Genomic DNA, 20566 nt, shown 5'->3' with positions numbered 1-20566 from the left:
GAAAAAAGAAATAAATTTTTTAAAAGTACATTTTTTGGTGTTCAGTTTGTAACATACGCACAATATTAGTTAAGTGTATATGTATATCATTGAAAAAGAAATATATAGTTGACCTTTGAATAATGTGGGGGTTGGGGGCACCAAACCACTGCACAGTCTAAAATCCATGTATAATTCTTGATCCCCCCAAACTTAACTACTAATAGTCTACTGATGACCGGAAGCCTTACCAATAAAATAAAAAATCAGTTAACACATATTTTGTATGTTATATGTATTATATACTGTATTCTTATAATAAAGTAAGCTAGAGAAAAGAAAATGTTATTAAGAAAATTATAAAGAAGAGGAAATACATTTACAGTACTGTACTGTACTTACTGATACCATAAGTTTACATCATCTGTTTACAAGATGAATCGTCTTGTCAGTTGGTACAACATCAATGTTGTCTTACATGATATAAAACACTGTAGATGTTTTGTGTATTTACTAACATTAGGCATCAAAAATGAAGAGGTAGTGGGAAAAAGAAATTCCTATTTATTTACAGGTGTAATGATTCATACCTTGATAATGAAGAAGCAGCAGTATGACTGCCCAGTATAATGGATAGGAATGCTTCACAGTAGCCTAGCCTTTATGGTAATGAATGAAGTGTTATATGATTTTTATGGCATATAATATTACAGTCATATTCATAGTATCGGAAAAATTGTTACTTGAAAAAACCCCATATATTTGTGATGATAGGCTGATACACAATTTCTCCAATTATGAGAGAGACATACTAAACAGTAATGTAATCATCTGAAAGCAAAGTTATAAAACAGTAAGGAAACTAACACATTAATTTTCTACAAAATATTACTTTATGTAAAGATAGACTAGTATCTACATATATTTTAGGCATTCATATGACATACGTTTTCTTACTTTTTTTGGTAGTTCTAGGCTATGAGTCATCTGAGTCTTTTCAAATTGTTGCAGATCTCCAAAAATTTTCCAGTGTATTTATTGAAAAAATTTGCATATAACTGGACCTGTGCAGTTCAAATCCCTGTTGTTCAAGAATCAACTGTAATTCATATATTTATATTAGAAATGTGTGTTTAAATTTTTATTTTTACTGAAGGATATGCTATAAAAAAAAAGTCTGGAGATAATGTCCATACTTCATTTAACCAGCCTTTCATTAACAGATGTTTAAGTTTTTTCCTGTGGTGATTTTAAATATGTATACAAGTTCTTCGACATTTGTTTTTTCAAAAGTTCGTGTCTAATCTCTGTCCCTTTAAGTGTGGTCCAGACTTGGTGATTCACTTCTAAAGAACAGAATATGGTGTGACTTCTGAGACTAAGTCATACAAGACACTGTGGCTTCGCCCTTTTCAGATTTCTTTCTATGTGGGACATCAGCTGGCATGTTGCAAGGACACACCATCAGCCCTGGAGAGGAAGTGAATCTCTCATTGAAAGCCAGCACCAGTGTGCGTGCCGCATGAGGGAGTCATCTTGGATGTGGATCCTTCAGCTCTAGCGAAGCCTTTATATAATTGCAACCCCTTATGCAACTAACTTGCCTGAAGCCTCATGAAGAAACCTTGAGCTGAACTGTCCTGTTGAAATTTCCTCAAATTCCTGACCTACAGAAACCATGTGAGATAATAAATGTTTACTGTGGTTTTAACCAGCTAAATTTTTAGGAATTTTGTTTGCAGCACAACTAATGTGCTTCTTAATTTTTATTATTACAAATATTGCTGTAAAGAAATTTGTGTTTTCTCCAAAGAAGTCATACAGATGGCCAAACACATGAAAAGATGCTCAATATTGCTAATTATTAGAGAAATGGAAATTGAAACTACAGTGAGGTATCTACCGCACACCAATTAGAATGCCCATCATTAAAAATTTGGCAAATAATAAAATGCTAAAGAGGGCGTGGAACAAAGAAATCCTCCTACACTGTTGGTAGGAATGTAAATTGGTGCAGCCACTATGGAGAATAGTATGGAGTTTCCTTAAAAAACTAAAAATAGACTTACCATATGATCCAGCGATCCCACTCCTGGGCACATATCTGGAGAAACCTCTGACTCAAAAACATCCATGTGCTCCAGTGTTCATAGCAGCATTATTTACAATAGCCAAGACATGGAAGCAACCTAAATGTCCATCAACAGTTGGCTGGATAAGGAAGATGTATACAGTGGAATACTACTCAGTCATAAAAAAGAATGAAATAATGCCATTTGCAGCAACATGGATGGACCTAGAGATAATCATACTAAATGAAGTAAATCAGAGAAAGACAAATATTATATAATACTTATATGTGGAATTTAAAAATAATTTAAAAATTTACTTCATACTAAATGAAGTAAATCAGAGAAAGACAAATATTATATAATACTTATATGTGGAATTTAAAAATTTAATACTTATATGTGGAATAAATTATTTACAAAATAGAAATAGACTCACAGACATAAAAAACAAGTTTATGATTATCAAAGGGGAAAGAGGACAGAGGGATAAATTAGGAGTTTGGGATTAGCATATACAGATTATTATATATAAAATACATAAACAACAAGGACCTACTGTATAGCATAGGGATCTATATTCGGTATCTAGGAATACTCTATAATGGAAAAGAATCTGAAAAAGATGTATAACTACATCACTTTGCTGTACATATGAAACTAACACAACATTGTAAATTAACTATACTTCAATAAAAAATGCTTGAAAATTTGTGTGTGTATGTGTGTGTATTTATATCTTGGCACTCTTGTATGAATGTATTTTTGGGATATATTTCTGGATATAGAATTATTGAGTCAAGGGATTTGAATCCCAAACATTTTGATATATTTTGACACATTATGTCTCCAAAAGTGAATAAATGTATGCCTACTTTTGTCCACTTAATACTGAATATTAAGTATTTTCAATTTTTGCCTAATTGATAGATATTAGTTTTAATTTTCATCTCTTTAATTGTCAGGTTGAATATTTAAGGCTCTTTGCTCCTTCGTAGATCACACGTTTTACTTATTAATCATTTTGTTTCTTAACCTTTTTATTGTTGATTTGTAAGTGCTCTTTGTAGTCAGAAAATCCAATTTTTATTATAGTGCTGCAAATCATTTTTCTAAGTTTTCTTTAAACTTAGTGTGTATTAAACTAGTTTTCTGTACAAATTTAATTTTTGTCAAATAGGTGACCAAATTATTTTTTAATTTACGGCTTCTGGAGTTGTCATGTGTTTGGAAAGGCCTTCTCCATTCCCTACTATATTAAATCCATGGGTTTGTCTGGTACTTCTTTTTTTTTTTTTTGAAGTATTTAAATATGTGATCCATTGGAATTAACTTGGAATAAATAGTAAGGTTCCAGTCTAGCTTACAGTTTTTTTCTCTTTTAAATATTTAATAAGTTGTCCCAACGTTTTTTCTGGTCTAATTTCCATTTTATAATGGAAATATCTCCTTATCAGAGGATAAATGAACAGTATTTCCATTGACTAAAAACTAGAGACCACTAATAAAGTAGAATGTTTTCTAGGCTTCTAAAAATGTAGAACAATATTTGAGCTAAAGAAAAGAAAAAGGGCCTTTTTTCCCTCTCTCTCTCTCTTCTTTCTTTCTTTCCAATGTGAAATAGGACTTCGAATCAGGTAAATCGTGGAAAATCATACTGCTTTAAAAATAAAGAATTGCAGAATTTTATTTAAATTATAAATTAACTATAAATGTAATTTCCTTTCTTAATGTATCTTTCAAGCATGATTTTATTTTTTTACAGGTGTTGTACATTGTAATGGAAGCTTCAGGCTCTCTTTAAGTCCCTACTTGAACATTTGAGGTTGTTTCTAACTTTTTCCCCCTATACTGGATAAAATGCTAAAGTGAACAAGATGGTGCATTTACTATTTTCTTTGGGAGAATTTTTCTTCATTTCAGTGCTCACTCAATGAGCGTAACAGTTTCAATGGGTCAGTACCCTGACATATGGCCAGAAAACAGTAAAAGAATATGGTTTGATCTTGTAAGTGGTTTCTACCATGCTTGGGGAGTCTCTCAAATGATCTATATGTGCATATAGTCACAAACCAAGATTTTTACTTCCTTTTTCTTTATTTTCTTAAAAGTAAATCATTTTGGGGGGAAATAGGATAGTTTCTAAGATGTTTTTATGGTCCTCATAATATCTATTCAGAAAAGTAGAAAAAACTGAATCCTATTAATTTATTATGAATGACAAGAGAACTAATAAAAATAAAATAATATCTTTTGTTCTTTGTTCTGTTATTTTGTTCTATGATTTTAGGTAGCTATATTCACCCTAGGAAATCTTTTTGATACTTTTGCAATCTGAGATATAGAATAAATCACTTATATCTTTCCCTGTTTCAGAACCCTGAAGCCTGTATTTGAAATTTGGAATAAGCAATTTTCTGCAACAGCAATGTTTCTTTTCTTTTTTTTCTTTTTTCTGGGCTATTATATTGAAAGCTGACTTTTCTCTGTCCTCAGAAGTATTGCTGCTAAACTTTATGAATTAAATTTAATACTACAAGCCAAAATATCTGTGTTTTCCCACTTTCTGCAACCATAAAAATAATACTGGTAGAAATTACTTTGTGAGTCAAGCCTTAAGCTCCGAACGTCACTGGGTTTCTCTAACCTGGAGATTTTTCGTTTTCAATTAGACTGAAGCATTGATACAATACAGGTGGAAGAGCTTATTCAAAAGTAAGAAACCTAAGTACAACTTTCCTCTTCAAGCTAGAAGACTGTCTGCTGAGCTCTTCTGTTTGCATTGCTTTATACAAGAAGTTGGAAGGTCTCTTTGTTTTTCTGTTTTTTGAAAAAAATAGTTTAAATTTAAATATATCCTATGTATTCTATAAGGCATTGAAATCTCTGTGTACTGTTATGGTGTCCAACCTATCAAATCTCTTATTGTGCAAAAGCCTTGAGCTTCCTTTTGCTATTTATCTTACTGCTGGTGCACGTGTGTTGTAGGGGATGGAATTTCAATTTACTTCTCTTACATTCAAATCTGTTTCATAAAAGGGGAAAACTCACCCCAGGGAAGAACTCCTCACAAAGAATGCAAATATTTGTGGCTCAAAAGAGCTTTGAATTCTTCTTATGTGTGATGGTACATATGTGGGAATAGTAATGATCATTTTCTGCATTTCATCACCAGTACTCTGGCCTTGAAGTTAAGAAATTTAGTAAGCTTAGTATGTTTAATAAGCAAGTAAATTTAGTAAGAAGGCTCAGATGTGAGGACATTGGTCAAGGTAGATTAAACAGTGGTTTTATGATTAAGTCAGAGGACAGTAATGCTAATTGAGTCTTGATATTGCTAATTGAGAAAATTTGGACTGTATCAGGAAAGTTTTTTTTTCCTGTGGCTATAATCTGATATACAGATTTTATGTATTTTTCTAAAGGGAAATTCATTATACATATTTTTAAAAGGGAGGATTTACCCATCAGTTTGGTTTTTTTTTTAACCCATCAGTTTTGACTCAAGATACTAAACAAGAAAACCATTTTCAATTGACAAAAGTGGAGAACTGCTTTTTTTTTGCCCTCAAATAATTTTTGTCCATTTGATGAACAAAATAAAAAAATTAACTTACCAAAATAACACTTGAAAAAAATGGATTGTTTCACAAGATCTTTGGTCAAATTTTTGTTTAAAATATTGAAGCCTACTAATCCTCCCTATGCTAACCAATGTAAGTTTGTTTGAGTTATTTCCTTTGTTGATGCTAATAATCACATTAAGGTTTATATATATACGTTTACCAGAAGTAAAATTTTAAAATATCGCAACAAGAGAAACTTGTAGTAAGTTCAGAGTTTCCATTAAGAAATGTCTCTCTTGAAAAATGGTTCCAACTTGCTGTTTAATTTTGATAGTTTTAGACAGATAGAGCCATACTTGCTGAACATACCTCACAGAAGCACATAGGTATTACTGAATTGTCAGTACTTTGAGATGGATTACAAAACAAGTTAGAATGCTGCCCCAATTTGGAGCCATCTCTTGGTTGTGGGCAAAATGTTTTTGTCTATTCTGTGTCAGTGTGGAGTGGATATAAGGGTCAACTTCTACTTTACAATCTGAGGCAAACTACATCTCATAAACAGAGGGCTAAATTAGGGGGTAATATCTAATTATAGATTAAATATTGTTTGATGACAGAGAAGTACATTTGGATTAGTCTTTTGATTCCCTTGTATTCTGAAACTTCTTCATCCTTTTATTATTTATTTTTATTTTATTATTATTTTTTTTTATTTTTAAAGAACCAAAATTACCTGTAGCTCAATGAATTGAACCACACTGGATTTCAGTAGGTTCCTAAAACCCCTCTATCCCAGCCCTGTGGAATGGCTCTTCTGTTGCCCACTCAATGTGGGGTCTTGCTTTCTGCACCTGGGGTGAACAGGGGGTCTGTACTCCCCATGGGGTGGGCCTGTGTTCTGTGTCCTGTAAAAGATTCTCCTTCTTCCCTTCTCACAGGTGGACAGAGATATTTTTGGATAAGCAGCTGCCACCTTTAATAGGAGAACCTGGTTTGAGCCACCTGTCTTGTATGGGATACATCTAAAACCAATCCCATGTTAGATAAACAAGTTTATACTGTATAGCACAAGAAACTATATTCAATATCTTGTAGTAGCCTATAATGAAAAAGAATATGAAAATGAATATATGTATGTTCCTATATGACTGAAGTATTGTCGTGTACACCAGAAATTGACAACATTGTAAACTGACTATACTTCAAATTGAAAAACAAATCCCATGAGTTCATTGAAGCCCTAGTCTCAGTGTCCCAAACTGGATTCAAATTCCTTTGAGCCATGAGGCTTAAGTATCTATTACTGAGTTCCTCTCTATTTCTAACCCATAGAAATTTAATTTTCTTGTCTTCAACTACAAATATGTATGTTTATATATCTATATTTATATCCATTGTATTCAATCTATTATTTTAAGTCTTAGCTTTAAGGAATGGAGAGACTTTAATATGCTCTCCATAAAGCCATCTTGATCTGGATACTTGCTTTTAATATTGGCAAAATGAGTTCCATTTTCCTGTAGTGCAGTTTACTTGTTAGATTTTTAAAAAGGCTTCTTCTGATACAGGAGAACTTCTTAGGAGGCATAGAATTTAACATTTAGATAATAAAATAAATCAGTTTTTCTCTAGAGACAGTCCTGTTCCCCATGTTCTCTTAGTGTTGAAATTTTACTTGGCCACAACTGCTGGCTTCAGTAACTATTATCTGGCTGTTTCCAGGTTGGGTTTGAGCAATTGTAGTGGCCCCCAAGCTGCCTGATGTGCATGTGTATATCACAAAATACTCAGTAGAAAGAGGTGAGCACTAGGACAGAGTATTTATATTTTTCATTAGAGGGAATTAATTCACTGGGAATGGGACCAATTTACATTTTACCCATTATGTAAAGGGTTTCATGTGGAAACATGAGCTAATTGGCACCATATTTCTGATGTCTTCCAGCCGTGTTTGAGGGTCCTTTGTAGACTGGATCCCAAGCAGCTGCCCTATGACCCATCTTTTAAATCTGCCTCCACTTTCTTCTTCTGGTTTTAAGTCATTTTGCTATGAAGCCTACAGTTTAATGAACGGAAAATACCATCAATAACTTTTGCCAAAATGGATGTGAAGAGTCTTTGAACTGCTGGACTGTCCTTGTGTTTTTTTTTTTTTTCTGGGTAGCAGTTGGTATAATGCAATCTTTTCATTCTATTAATAATATGTTATGCATGGTCACATCCCTGGTTAATTAGACTTACAGTTTTCAATTAACAGCATTTTTTGATGATACATTATTATCCTTATTAGTGAGGTCGTAGACTATATTATAACAAAGACTGAAGACTCTATTGTCAGCATAATCTTGAAAGAACCATTTAACTTTATGAAATGTATCTGGCGAAGGGTCTTCATACTTTATTTGATGTATAATTTGACCCCCATAAAGAACCAAATGATTCTCTTTTCCCTCCCCTTCTTAGAATGAAATGTCCAGCACTTCAGATGGTATGACTATTTCTCTCAGTTAAAATGAATAACATTGCCAGAAAATGAAATCTGAATTTTAAAAAATTGAAGTAGTCAAGCAGTCAGATATTCTTATCTGGCAATTTATCATGTCTTTGGATGAAATTTATAGTTCTATGTGAAACTGATTAACTCCATTAGATTTTAATTATTGTTCCAAAATCAATACTCTTAGGAGCTTCAGGCAATTCCATTCATTCATCTGAATAAAGAGGTGGATTTGGGGTGGGCATATTCTTTTAGTTGACATTAAGACACTCTATTTAGTTTAAATTGTTGTAGTTCATTTTCTCCTCTACTGTTCAGGTACAAAGAAGTCAAAACCTATAAGAATCAGAGGAGATTTGTGGTAGGTTTTTATCTAAACTGCCCAGCAGCTATGGAATGATTGATTTTGTCTCCTTTTGTCCTCCCAACTTGACAGGCTATAGTGTGATCTGATACTCTCAGAGATTTGCCAGTGGCCTCTGTGATGTGGTAGGGAGGACCAAGTCAGGTGTGGGTACTTCTCTCCAGCTCTGCTTTCTTCATCCTTACTTTTAAATGAGACGGTCAAGTTTAGGGAGAGTGATCAGCTCCACCATTGCTCTTCTAAGTGTTTCTCAAAACCACCATTCTGGTATCTCTCACCATTCTATCTGACTTCTTTTGATTTTGTTTGCGTTTGAGCTATATATAAATTGAATCATAACATGCATTCTTTTGTATCTTGCTTTTTCCCACCAGTATTGTGTCTCTGAGATTCGTACTGTTGTCTAGTAGTAGTAGTGGCTATTATTTTCATTGCTATATAGCAGAGGTTGACAAATTTTTTTCTGTAAAGGTCCGGACAATAAACATTTTCAGCTTTGTGGGCTGTAGGGTCTATGTTGCAACTCCTGAACTCTGCCGGTGCAGTGCAAAGGTAGCTGTAGACAATACTGTAAATGGACATGGCTGAATTTCACTCGCAAGCTGTAGTCGGCTGGCCTCTGCTGTATTATTAAGACTATACCACAATTTATCCATTCCACTGTTTATGGATGTTTGGGTTGTTTTGGCTTTGGGAAATGATGCTTAAGGCTGCTGTGAACATTCTTATATATGTCTTCTGTGCACATTTTAATGCTTTTTATGTTGTAGAATTGGTGGATAAAAGGGACACACACATTCAGCTTTGGCAGAGATTGACAGAATGTTTTCCAAAGTGATTTTACTGGCTCACACTCTTACTGATAGTGTTTTGATGATTTCAGTTTTTACTAACACTATGTATTGTCATTAAAAATGTGGTTATGTTGTGGTATTTCATTTTCCTTATGATGAGTAACACTAAACATCTTTTCATATGCTCAATAGGCAATTTGGATTTTTTTTTCCAAAATACTCATTCAGGACTTTTTGTCCGATTTTTGAAAATTGGGTTGTGTCCTTTTTTCTTATGGATTTGTAATATTTCTTTATATATTTTGGAAATGAGCTGTTTGTTGTAAATATATATTGCACATGTCTTCCTATTTGGTTACTTGACTCTTTCACTCTTATAATGTTACCTTTTTAAATACAGACTTTCTTAAGTGTAATGAAGTCCAGTTTATCAACATTTTTCTTTATGGTTAGCTCCTTCTGTGCCCTATATAAGAAATCTTTGTTTATACTAAGATAATAAATTTATTCTCTTGTGTTAACTTTTAGAAGCTTTGTTATCTGTCTTTCATACTCAGATCTATGATTTAAATGGAACTTATTTTTTTGTGTGTATATGGTACAAGGTAGGGGTCAACCATATCTTTTTTTACATATGGATACCCAATGATCTAACATCATTTGTTCAAAAGACTGTTTAAATTATTTACAATGCACTGGCACTTCTGTGACCAAATACGTGTGCATTGGTTTCTGAACTCAGTTTTGTTACTCTTTCTATCCTTGTGTCAATAATGTACTATTTTAATTATTATAATTTTATAGTTAGTCTTTATATCTCCTAGGATATAAGTCCTCCAACACTATTCCTCTTCTCTAGAATTGTCTTTGCTACTCTTGGCCCTTTGCTTCTCCATATACATTTTAAAACACCTTAATACATTTCCACAAAATGTCTTTCTGAAATTTTGATTCTTATTGCATTGAATCTTTAGATCGATCTGGGGACAAATGACACTTTACAACATTGAGACACTAATCTATGAATATTATGTGGTTAATAATCTTTTATTTTTAACTATCTGTTATATCTGTAGGAATATCTCCTATTTCATTTCTCATGTTGGTAATTTGTGCCTTCAGTATTACTTGTGTTCCATTCTTTCCCCTCTCCTTCTGAGATTCTAATTATACATATATTAGAACATTTACTCAAGTGTTAATCAGTATCTTTTGCTCTTTCCTGTATTTTCCTCCCATTTTTCTGTTCATGACTCAATCTGGATATCTGTACAGACCTATCTTCCAGTTTATCCGTGATCTTTCTTGCTTTTTTTTTTTTCCATCTTGCTCTATTTAATATGCTATTAAATTCATCTATGGAATTCTTAAATTCTGTTATCAATCATTCAGTCAATCAGTCTTCTTCAGGGTACTGCTGCCAGTTCTAGGCCACTGCTTTCGTTTTGGCTCTTGTGCAGTGAGGGGAGAAAGTAGAGGCTGACGGCCAGACTACCTCCAGTGCACATGCGCATTTAGTTTTCTGTCTGGGACTTAGTCCTTCAAGCTCTGGCTAGCTTATTTGATCTCTTCTGACTCCAAGTATCTGTTTTGTGTATTTTATCCATCTTTTATACTTGTTTTCTATTGGCGGGTTAGTCTGATACAAATTACTTTGACATATTAAACCATGTAGTTTTAAAACTAAGTTTTTGTTCTGATTTTTTTTTATTGGATTTGGCCAATTCAACTGGTAGAATATAAACCAAATCCAATTTACCATATTTAAAAGAAATTTTCCTCTTTTTTCCCCTTCTGTTATAGACATACTACTGGAAGATTTTTAGGTAGATAAGAGGTTTTCCAGGTTTTGGACTTGTCATTCCTGGTTGAGAAGATGTCTGTTTTACAGTAATTCAGCTGTCTCTTCTTACTTTCTACTCATTTTATAAGTTTAAGTCCACACTTTGAGTGACGATAACTAATAACAGGCAGTGCTTATCATTTACAAACCTCATTGTAATACATTATTTCATTTAGTCCTCACAAAAAGAATATCCTGTGAAGTAGGTGTCATCATTACCTCTCGGTAGCAGTTAGGCAAATTCAGACTCGAATAGGTTAGCGGCTTTGCTCCCAATCATATTGTCAGTGGGTGGCAGATTAGGGGTGAAATCCTATCATCCACAGCATACTTTCCTCATCCTGTTCTTACTCTAAGAATGACCTGGCAATTGGCTGGAAAACAAAACTACAAATACAATTAAAACAGTGTTTACTCTCAAGGAGTTCCCAGTTTAGTGCATTATATTGCATTGCTTCCCAAGAAGTAGTGTTATTTTTCAAAAATGCCAAAGCTAAAATATCCTCAAGCTTTAGCAGAATCTGGAAAATAAAGATATGAATAGAATAGAAAAGACTATTAATCAAATTTGGAAAGTTTGTGGAAGGCAGAGCCAGGATTTTGCTCTACTTACATTTTTATAGAATAATGATGCCCAGTTTGGCTTCAGGGGAAATAGGACCAGAAATGCACATTTCACATGAGAATCCTCTTCTGCACAACTCTTAGCAATTTAGGGAAACCTATGTCACCCTGACATTTTTCAATTTCTTTAATGCTTACATGTCTTTTCCTTTAATTTATGTGCCTTGGGAAAAAAATACATGTATTTAACTGAGCATTAGAGTCTCGGTGCTTTCATCAGGTGAGATGCATCCCAGAAAAGTACAGACAAGGTTAGAAATGGATCCAGGCTTTGACCACAAGAGACTTGCTCACATGCATCTGCAGAGTGACACGAGGCTTGTCTGTGTCTCCCTGGGGAGACTTTGTCTCCCAAGTGTGTTTGGAAGCATGTGGTCCTGCTTTCAGTTGTCACAATGACCTGGATGGGGCTACTGCTGACATTTAGTTCCCCTGGGGCCTTGCAGTGGAGGGACCTAAATGCCATATTAAAGAGTTTTGTATTTTACTGTGCCAGCAATGGTGAGTAGTTGGAAGCTGAAATGATTGTTCGGAAAAGATTAACCAGGTGGTGACTTGCAGAGGTAGAGGCTGGAGGCCAGGCACTAGGTGAAAGGTCTTACAAAAGCTGACACAAGCAGAAACCAAGAGTTGTGTTAGAATATGGGAATGGAGAGGGAGTGTTGGCTGCATCTTCAAATCTATCTGACAGCATTTGTGAGGGGAATAAAAGGGTTTTGTTCTGTGTTTTGGGCATGAAAGGGGGGAGGAGTGAGGCACAGAGACAGAGGAGAAACTTGGCTAACAACAGCCTCATGGAAATGGAGGAAGTCTTCACTCCAACCCCACCTGGTCCATTTAATGCTCATTAGGCTCTTGCTTTGACTGTACATGGAGGCATTCTATCCTTTAATCAGTGCTTAAAACCGATCCAAATATTATTTAAATGCCTTCTTTCCCCAGGCCAAAATAAATTGAAAATTGGTTCTCAGTGAAGGAGTGAAACCTATTAGTCGCTCCTCTGTAAGCAGAAATGTAACAGAGCTACTCAGAGAAGACAAAAGGATAGTTCAGAAAGTCTTGGGAACTAACTTGGAGTTCAGATATCTCAAGTTGAAATATAAAAATCCTACTTTTTTTTTTTTTTTGGCTACCTATATGACTTCTGTGTGAGTGCTGGCAATTCAGTGAACAGGGGATGAAATGTAATAATTTGGCAACTGTATTTCTTCTCTCAGAGATTCTAGACAGGCTGTCCTCTAGGTAGTAATTTCCTCCTATCTGCTTTTTTCATTGACACACTTTGCACACCCAACTTTAGTACCTTAATTAACCAAAAAGAAAAGTCCTAAATGTACAAGTGAAAGAAATCCAAACGGCTGGCACAGATTTAACTAATATCAGCTACTTTTATGTACATCTATATAAGTTCAGTAAAGCTACCCTATATGTATAGAAAACAGTTGTTTATACGCAGGTCTGCCCATGAGGGTCTGTTCACTTATTTCTTCGGAATCCTAGATGCAGCCTCTTGGTGTAGACACCAGTACTTAATTTGCATATCTTGTGAAAACAAACAACAAAATACACAAAAAAACCCACAACCTCTTTCCAGGATTGACAACAGTGTGCATCCTGTATTCAGAACATGTAATCTCCACACGATTGACTAAAATCCTCCCATCATAATGCAGACTACACCTGTGCCTGGCCATGCCCTACTCCTCAACTGCTAAACAGCTTCACACAGAGGGCTCCAAGGTAAAAGTCCATAAACCAAGCTGAGATGAGAAAGCAGAGTCCTGACCAGGTTGCCACTGCAGGTCCAGGCTTAGGGGAGCCTGCCTGCTCTGCTCACTGTCAGTTTTCCAACCCAGCTACATTGATGATTTTGGTGAGCATGGAGGGCAGGGCTGCTGTAGCACATGTCAATCATTCTGTACCCCTAGTGTCTGTCCTTGTGCCTTGCTCATAGTAGGTACTCAGCAAACATTTATTGATTGAATTGATGGGACTTGGCAAATATATCCAGAAGCAATAGCTTCATTTTGGAATATAGTATTTTTTATTTATGAGCTAATATGTTTCCAATTCATCCACACAAACATCTCTCAGTTACATAAAATAATCTCTTATTTTAAGCCGGATTTTTTTTTAATGGGTGTGTTACAGCAGTGCACAGCTTCTAGCAATTTAAATGACTCCCATATTCAGTATTTGTGGCAAAGGAATCCTTAACATCCTGCCAGAGGCTGGGGCTCACTGTATTTGAGTTTAAAAAAATATTTCTTAGAGAAGTAGAATATACACAAATGCCTTGCGTGAATTCCAACAGAATGTGTGTGGAACTGGGACCATAGCTGCACAACAGAAGCCCTCCGTTTGTGTATTGGTCCATTTATAATTGTGAAGCTCTCCATTTGCTTAGCGTATGTGCATAGGTATATCTGGGTGTATGGTAAGATGTGTTTGCGTTTGCACACATGGTCAACGTGGCTTAATAATAATTTTGGAAATTCTTTATTTCTATTATTCTATTGTCATTAGCTTACAATATTATCACGAATTCCTAACTTTGTGTTCAGTGTCTACAGTAGAAATTCTAAACACAAACTGAGTTTCAGTACATTACAAAAAGCATCATTTTGGCTTTCTGTCAATTTTCCTTCCTTGTGGTTTGCAGTTAAGGTCTGGAGCAGGCAGTGCCTGGGATGTAAACAGTCAGGATGTAGTGGTAGGGGTTGAGGGTGGGGACTCAAGTCCTATTCTGGGCTTAGTGTCATTGAGAGGTCAGTGCACTTTGATGATACCTCTGAATGATTTTTGCCCCAAGGAGGTAGACTTGCTCCTGAAGTTTCGATTTACAACAGTGTTACTAAGAACAGAGCTCTGCTTTAACTTTGCCTGGTTCTGCATAATTTTAGAACATTGATTGCTCAGCTCCTGGGAAATGTATGTCTAAGAGCATGGATTTTAGTATTTGTCTTGACTCCATCAGTGAGACGTCTGGGATAGTGAGCCAGTTAAATAACCTCTTTAAGCCTTGATTTTCTCACTTGTAATCACAGGGTTAATAATAGTAGTTGCCAGAAGGTCCAATGATAGATTAAATGCTTGGGCAGCTCTTAGCTTAGCATCTGGCAGTTAGTAATTGCTCAGTAAATGCTAGCTATTATTATTATTTCTAGTAAGTCTACTGGCTCTTAGGTCATTTATCTCCAGTTGTAGAGATGTCAGATCCTTTCATAGATAGCATTTTCAAGAGATAAATTACATAGGGTCTGCTCAACCTTAGAAATGCTGTATGAGACTTGAGTGATCTCCTTTTTCAACCAAGAACTAATGCAAACAAAGCATGTGACAGGGGCACACGGGGTGTGCAATGCTGTATTTCTCAATTAGAATTTGAGGCCATTCTAAAGTGAGAAGAAAAGATAACCTGTGTGTGGATGAAGTGACATCGATTCAGTACAGATACGTGAACAGCTACTAAATATAATCAGATATTATTCAAATCAAACCTCTGGTGTAGCATTCTAATGACAACGCTCCTGAAAATAACACTTATTTCAGGATCCTACGTATTAAAGAAGCCCAAGGTTGTTCGCATTCCTCAAAAAGGAAAACTGTCAATAGGAGCTCTGAGTCATGCTTCATACAACAGTGACACCTGTTCTTTTGATTAGATTGAATACATGTATTTAAGAAACCAGAGAGATTTTAACTTTCAAATACAGGAGTTAAATTCCTCTCCTTAAAAATCACATTGGAATCCCAGGTCAAACTCATATGCAGAGGAGCTTTAGAAAAAGATTGAGGTGTTATTGCTGATGTCTATGCAGACCCTAGATATTCATTTGGGATTTTTTTTATACATATAATCTAAAGGAAAAATACGGCAAGAGTGAAATCAGAAGTCTTTTGATTTTGCTTTGGACATGTGGTGGTGTAGTAATTTCTTATGATTCGTGGAGAACTTTAAAACATGTAAGTTCTGATTTCTTCGTTTTATTTAGTGACCAGAAATTAGAATCTATAGATGTAAATGTCTACATTTGAGGCAAGAAATTTGAGAAGTTATTTACACTGTGTCTGTTTCACTCTCAACTCAAGTAGATTACAATTTGCTAAAAAATGGAAATTTGAGTTGGGCTTTACATCAAGAAACATCAGGTACTGACTGCCCAGAGAGCCTCCTTATGCAACCACGCTCCTCCCCAGTTTGTAAAATCTATATTATCTTTGGCTACTTGAAATAAAACTAGTTATTTTATTTGATCCAGAATGATCCAGAATTCTGAGATCTAAAGATTTATGCCTTGAGCACCCTTTATGATACTCTCTTTAATAAACTTACAAACTACTTTGTAAAATGTGAATTTTTCAGTGGGAGTTGATAAGTATTCTGATTCAGAAGCCATTATGCCCACTGGAGAAATAATGCATTTCAGTAAGAGAAAAATGAGTGACACTTTCCATTTCTTGTGTGAGATTAACCAAGGATGTGTGAAAAATTGCTTCTGAGGAGTATTTTCATGGGAAGCAGAACAACTTAGTTTCTGAATATTCAAGGTGATATGCTGCAAAGGAAAAAAAAAAATCCTACCCTTTCAGAAGAAATGTGTGTGAGGTCATTCTCTTAACCTTGGTGAACTCCAGCGTATCAGGGGCAATGTCATAATTAAAAACTCATTTCACAGCAGCTGATTAAGCTTTGATTCACAATTACAGTGTCTTTCAAAAGTCTCTATCTGAGCATTTTGAAAATATGATGGCTTCATTATTTGTTATATTTCCAAAGTTAGAGCTTCAAAGGAGCTGCAGAAACTTTCTCAATCATCTAGAAAGTCATGAATAAAACATGCATACCCAGAATTTTAAATTAAAGTAATTAGACCACATTAGAATCTTAAAAAAAGATTTAACATCCATGTCAATGTGGAGAAAGATGCCCTTCATTAAATTACATCTTCCTGTCCAACATTTTAAACTGCCCCTTTTAATGTAACGTTAGGAAAATAATTACTGTGATGAAGATAATTTTAAAAAGTAAATGTTAGAAAATTCAGACCACAACATTTTCAGAGTATCGTTCTAATAAAATTTTTTCTACAAATTACTTGAAATTAACAAAGCAATATCCTAAAATTTATATCAACCTTCTGGGTCCAAAATAACAAGTGTAAGCTGAAGGCTGATAGTTAACTGAAGACTGGGTGGTTCTACTATGGGCAGCAGGTAGGTATGATCTTCATGCTAGCACTTGATAGATTGTAAGATTAAAACATCTAAGGATAGAGTGTTGAAACAATATAGCTCTTTATTTACCTCCAGATAAAGTTGGTAAGCTAAATTTGAGACCTGGGAGTGCTCATTCAAGAGACCTCCAAATTTAGGGAAAATGCTAGCAAACTAAGAAAGATGAAGTTGGGTTCAGTGGAGGAAAATGGAGATATGTAGAGAGGAAATCCTGTGGCTTACATATCACACAGTCATATTTCTATTTTCATTAACCATCTTCTAGATACATAGTCCCTATATTAAATATTTCTTGCTGAAACTCTGCTTCTTGGGTCATTTCCCATAGACAGAGACAACTCTATTGTATAGTGGAAGTCAAGGGTAACACAGAATTTTATCATATAGCATGATTTTACCCTTTAGCATAAAAACAAACTGCCAATGGTGCTGGTCCAGGGACAGCACTTGGAGAGTCACTGAGTTAGTGCTGTGCCTTTTAATCCTGGTTGCACATTAGATTCACCTTTGCCTTACTCTGGACTTCCTGACTTAACTGGTCTGGGGTAAGGTCACAACATCAGAAGGTTTAAAATCTCCACAAGTGATTCTACTGAGTAGACAAGAAGGAGAACCACTGAGCCTGTGTAATCACATCATAATCAGGCCCAGTGTACCATGGGGAAAGCTACTCACTAGACTTGAAGCTCTAAGTAATTTCAACCTTGTCTGCTTCTGCATAAGTTGGCCATCCAAATGATTGTGGTTTGTACTTGTCTGGGTGTACAGAGTTGTCAGCATTGGCCCTGTCAGTCTGTCTGGACTAGTCAGAGTTTCCATAGAGGTTAGGACTTTCCTTGATGTGTCTGAAGGGATTCAGTCACCCGGTCAATCAATGGCTGGGGTAAAACGTTGTATTTCTCTAACATCTTACTGCAACTCTGCCAAGATCTGCATTTTGTTCTTTTGTTTGTTTTTCTGTTGGGAGTGAGAGTGGAGGTTTCTAGCTGGTACCCTCTTTCCCATCAAAGTCCTCAAAACTTGGTGATTAGGCCTGAGAGAGACCAACTTACGCTTAGGAGGAGGATGCTCCCCATTTAGGAGTTGAGAACAGGGTTAGATGTTGGGGAGATAGCCTCCAGGTCATACCCCATTCTGGGCTTCCTTCCCTGTCTCTCAGCAGCTTACTCTGATCCAGCTCTGCCTGTGACTGGACCAGGGTGGGATGCGTGTGTGGGGAAGCTCCTGACTGCTGGAGCATAACAGCCACCCTGTCCCACTTCTGAGCTCACTCTGAATGTGAGGAATGCACTGGAGATGTTCAGGTGAGAGCACAGGTTCTGTAAGTAAAATGATCAACCATCTTTTTTCTTAGGGCCATCCTACTTTTAGACTGCAAGTTCTGCATTTCAGCAAAGCCCTCATGCCAGGCGAATCAGGACTGTTGGTTACCCCATAGTAAACCTAAATATGAGTCCCCACCCAATACCCTACCCAGCGCTTCTTCATCTGTAAAATGGAGATGATAATATGGGCTGTTGTGATGATTAAATAACATAATATGCCGAGAACTAACATTTCCTGGCCCAGTTACAATTTAATGAATGGCATTTTCTAGTTCCATATCATGCAAAGATGAAACTATTTAAAGCAAACCTCATCATTTTATATAATAAAGTCAAATAAGAGATCTAGGAAACCTTACTAAACATAAGGGAATTTAGAAGAGCTTATATCTCTTTGAGAAGGTCGTGGGTGATGTAAGATTTGAGAGACGTCTTCAAAGATGAGTAGAATCATGATGGGCAAAGAATGGAAGGATGTGTTTTAGGCACAGAGAACAGCAACACATGACAGATGCCGTGGAGCCTGAACTGTGTCCAGGGACAGTAAAACTGAGGTGATTTGGCTGGAATGAGTAATTATAGAAGCAGATAAAGTTAGAAGGCTAAACTGGGAGGTGTAAAGTCAAGATGAACAGTTGGTTAATTTAGTACACAGTTGAGAATTATTGAAGTTTTTTTTTGTTTTTTTTTTTTTGTTTTTTTAGCAGTAGAAGAATACAGCAGGGAAATAGAAGAAAAAAAAAAGAACATTGAAGGAATAACTCTGAAAGAATTTATAAGCCTTTTCCTTCAAGTCAGTCAGTACTGATTCCAAGAATAGGTGCCAAATATTTTTCAAGTGATTTTTGAAGTGGAAAGAAATGCCCTTGAGAAGCTGTCTTACTAAATATGTGCTTACAAATACTGGGAATCAAGGGCATTCTATTCTTCTCTCTTTAGTAATCACTAGGAGGGCTTTCTCTCCTAAAACAGCTGTCAACTTGTGAGATGTCAGTTGGTCGTTCAAATGGTATTCATTCCATTTCAACTATGTGCCGTGGAGCACATCAGGCAGTGAAGACAGAAAACAATGCATAAAAGGCACATTTCCTGCCCACAAGTCACCCAGTCTAGTTGGGGAGGAAGAATGGGCCCACCTGTACAAATTACCAAGTGGATCCCAGCAGAACAGTGTTTATGACCAACCAAGTGATTCCCTTTTAGATCTTACAAAACCAGGTGAATTTCAGCCCTAAGACCTACCATTACTCTGTTTTCTTCATTCCTCTACCTCAGTTGTATATCTTGCATTTGACTAAGCACATATAATGGAATGCAGATTGCTCCCAGAATAAACGCATCAGGCTGTCTTTATTTTTGATCACAAATACATAAATCACAAGATGCCTCTTAAAGTTCATCTTAAGGAACAATATAACACAGTCTATGAGCAATTCAGGCTGATTTACAATCATCTCATTTAAAGGCAGATCTACTCCAAGGGAAGTGAAAAATAGCTTTTTTGGGGGGGATTGAAATGAGTTATTTGCTTTTTTAAAAATAACTAACTCAGGTGGCTAATTTGTACAGTTTTGAGAGCTGACTTCTTGCCAATTAACTTAAAAAATTTAAACAGGGATATAAAATTCAGTTTACTCAGAACTAATCTAAGCAAGGGGGAAATCCACCTTTCAACCTGATTTTTTAAAATAATTTAACTCAGAGAAAGTTTTCAGAGCTATTCAAAACATTTAAAACAAAATCCTTTAAGAAAACGTTTATAACAGTTTCTGATATTAGGAAGGTAAAAGCATGTGCCAAGTGCTTCCAGCCAATTATTGATAAATTTCGTAGGGTCAGCCGAAGGATACGGGCCAGTGTCTGCTCTCAAGAGGTTTTCAATAAAGTTGTGATGACTTACATGCATACAAATTGAATATTAGGCAGCCTCTAGAAAGTGCTGAACAATTGGAAAAGAAATGAAATGAAATGTATTAAGAAAGCTTGTTAGTGTATGCTTTTTAAAATCATTGAATAAAATGACACCTTAGATCTTACATATATGAGTCATAAGTAATCAAAGTTCCATTTTAGGTTGGGTTACCGAAGACTAGCAAGGAGAGAAGCCTTTCCATGGGTATAATGAATGTTAGGTATTTTTATTGAAAAAGCTTGGATGCATTTCCATTAGGAAAATGTTTCACTGCAAACTGAACTAAACCCTGCTACAGACACAGGCACAGAGAAGGATTTCCTTTTTGTGCATATTAAGAGGTCCAAAGACT

Source organism: Camelus dromedarius, chromosome 3, assembly GCF_036321535.1.
Source record: "Camelus dromedarius isolate mCamDro1 chromosome 3, mCamDro1.pat, whole genome shotgun sequence".
Classification (NCBI taxonomy): domain Eukaryota; kingdom Metazoa; phylum Chordata; class Mammalia; order Artiodactyla; family Camelidae; genus Camelus; species Camelus dromedarius.
Note: the sequence above shows the minus strand (reverse complement) of the source record.